General features: G+C 45.8%; 1 pseudogene; it reads right to left on the minus strand.

Moving 5' to 3' along the window:
- LOC103398894 (uncharacterized) overlaps positions 1-2,720 on the minus strand; it is a 21,266-nt pseudogene extending 18,546 nt beyond the window's left edge.
- Between the last annotated feature and the right edge of the window lie 451 nt (positions 2,721-3,171).

Consider the following 3,171-nt stretch of genomic DNA (forward strand, 5'->3'; position numbering starts at 1 on the left):
GCATGCACACCTTTCTTCAGTACTTCTCCTTTTAGTACATTTAAAAACAGTATAAATAGATATGGAAACTTAATATAATGAATATATTGTAAAGATTGAATAAATGTATTTATAATATCTTAACACCTTTAAATGGTCATGTGAGTCATTGGCCCTATGGTGGATTGTTCCTGCTCTCTGGCCTCTGGGTGGGGTATTACCTAAATGCGGGTGTGAGTTGAGTTTGTACATCCTGGGGACGGAACTAAGGACCGCATTGTAGGTTGGTGACAAATGGTGTCTGAGGCTCCTTCCTCTGTTCAAAGGTGGTCTTTCCAGTTTGACATGGATGGCTTCCTTCACCCCTCTCTCAAACCATCTGTCCTCTCTGGCTAGAATGCGCACCTTTTGATCATCGAAGTGGCCCTTCTCCTTCAGGTGGTGGTGGACTGCTGAGTCCTGGCCTGATGTTGTGGCCCTCCTGTGTTGAGCCATACCTTTGTGTAATGGTTGTTTTGTTTGCCCAATGTACAGGTCAGAGCATTCCTCATTGCATTGCACTGCATACACCACATTCGGACAAGTGTCTGCCTCAGGATGTTGCTCTCGGAAACTCTTTCCACATGTGACAATGTTATTTCTCTTTTGGGCTTCATCATCTTTTATCTCTTTCCTGGGCTTCTTGGCTGTTTTAGCAAATGCCCAGTTTGGATAGCCACAGTTCGGAAAGCTGTGTGTATGTGTTTGTGTCCCCTTCTTTTCCCTTCGGATTCTGAGGGAATGCTTTGGGCTCTGTGCTGTAGGGTCCGGATCACCCCCAGTTTGTGTTCAAGTGGATGATGTGAATCAAACAGAAGGTACTGATCAGTGTGGGTAGGTTTTCTATATACTGTACCTCCAGGCTGTTTTCCATTTCTTTCAATGTGCATAACATAATCAAGGAAATGTAAGCAGTTGTCCCTGACATCTTCTCTTGTGAATTGGTTTCTATCCACAGAGTTGAGATGGTCAGTGAAACTTTCAACTTCCCCTTTCCTGATGGAGACCCAGGTATTGTCCACAAATCTGAACCAATGTCTTGGCGAGTGGCCTCTGAAAGTTGTTAGGCCTTTACTCTCTATCTCTTGTTAGCTACATGTTAGCTACAGTGGGGGATACTGGCGATCCTATGCCACAGCTGTGTTTTTGCCGGTAGAAACTCTTGTTATATTGGAAATAGGTGGTGTTGAGACACAGGTCAAGAAGGTCACGCAACTGTTCAGGGGAGAGGTTGGTCCTTTCCGTCAGGTTCTCATCAAGCAGCAGGTTTCTCTTTACTGCTTGCACTTCATCTCCTGTGGGGATGCAGGTGAAAAGTGACTTGACATCATAAGACACCCATAGTTTCTTCAGCCTCAAGTTTGATCTGACTGGTTTTGGTGGTGAAATCCATTGAATTTATAATTTGGTGTAGAGTGTCCCCCACCAATGAAGAGAGGATGGTAGCAAGGTGTTTAGTCAGGTTGTATGTAACTGAGTTTATGCCACTTGCAATGGGTCTGAGAGGGGCGCCTTCTTTGTGTATTTTTGGCAGCCCGTAAATGCAAGGAACAGCATCCCCTGGATAAAGCTTCAAATACAGAGCTCGGTCAATAACCTGTTCCTTCTCCACTTTTTGTAGGCATTTGACGATATTTATAGATATTAGTAGGGTCTTGTCTAAGGAACTCGTAGGTTGTTGTGTCGCTGTGGAGGCTGCTTACTTTCGAGTGGTAGTCGGTGGTGTTGAGGATTACTATGCACCTCCATTTGTCTGCTGGTAAGATTGTGATATTGGGATCTTTTTGCAGTGTGTTTAGTGCCTCTCTTTCCAGGGTGGAGATGTTGGAAGGAGGTAATTTGGCACTAGGGAGTGCTGCCAATACTTTAAGTCTACGCAGTTTCTGGCAATCTGTTCCTCTTGATGGCCGACTCCGTGGCTGTTATGAGCTCTACTGTTGGTAGCTCCTTTGAGGTTATTGCATAGTTTAGTCCTTTGGCTAGGACTTTTTACTCAGCTGGAGTGAGCTCTCGGTCTGACAGATTTTTAACCCATTTCTCTTGGATGTCTAGTTTGGTTGTATTGTCTTGTGTTGCCACCCATGTTTGTACTCCATTGTGGTGAGACCTGTAGAACTGGGACCCAAGGTTCTGATATTTCCTTTGCTGCCGCTCTATGCCTTTATTGTGCTGTGTCAGTTGTGCCTGGAAACCGCCAAGACATGCCCGGGAAGAACTGCCACCAGTCCTTTCTCCGTGGCATCTATTTTCGATTGTAGGACATCGTTCGTGAACTGAACTCTCTCATTGAGGAGTTGGCTTTGAGCCCTCTTGAGGATGCATTCCGCTTTGTACCCTTTCACAGTGGAAGAGAGCCATAAGCTTTTAGGAAAGATCCAAGTCTGCCTGCATCTCAGGTTAAACCATAGATGGTTTCTGTAATCCGCCACTTTCCTCGCCAACCTTTCGTACTCCCTCAAAGGGTGAGAGAGTATGAAAGGTTGGCAAGGAAAGTGGTGAATTACAGAAACCACCTACTGTGGGGAACCATTCTGAGAGAATGCTCAGAATCAGAACAACTGTCCAGGGACACACGAGTGTCATACCTGCTGCAGCGCTGCAATCAAGCGATTGGTTCCACTTGCGCTCACTGACTGTCGACTGTTGAGTTAGCAGTGTATCTAAGCTACAGCCACACACTCCTTGCTGCCAGATCGTCTCATGTGTTCGTGAGGGCTGCATGTCTTTGTTCAGTTTCCAGTTGTGGAGATTTTCTGCTGCTCAAGCCTTTCCTGTGGTGACGATCCACGCCTGTTCTCACCTCCTCTGTGGACGAGAGTCATCCCTTCTTGTTGAGGAGAGTTTCTGCTATTTTCGACTCTGCCTTCCCACTCCTGCTTTGGTTCTGCTGCTGCACAGCGGGAGGGAATCCGCCACGGTGACATCACTCCTGTGGGATTCCCTAACACATGGAAGTAGCTGTTTCAACAGCGGGATTTCTAAGTAGATCGCGACCATCAAAGAGACTTATTGCTCCAAGCGGAGACTTCCTTTGTTATAAGACTGTGTTAATCATCAATACTCCACGTTTATTTAAAATACTTCCTCTATTTCAAGTGGAGACACTTTTTGTTGAAGGACGTTGCTCTACCAGGACACGTGTGTTTATACGTG

This window comes from Cynoglossus semilaevis, unplaced genomic scaffold (assembly GCF_000523025.1).
Source record: "Cynoglossus semilaevis isolate Cse_v1.0 unplaced genomic scaffold, Cse_v1.0 scaffold371, whole genome shotgun sequence".
NCBI lineage: Eukaryota > Metazoa > Chordata > Actinopteri > Pleuronectiformes > Cynoglossidae > Cynoglossus > Cynoglossus semilaevis.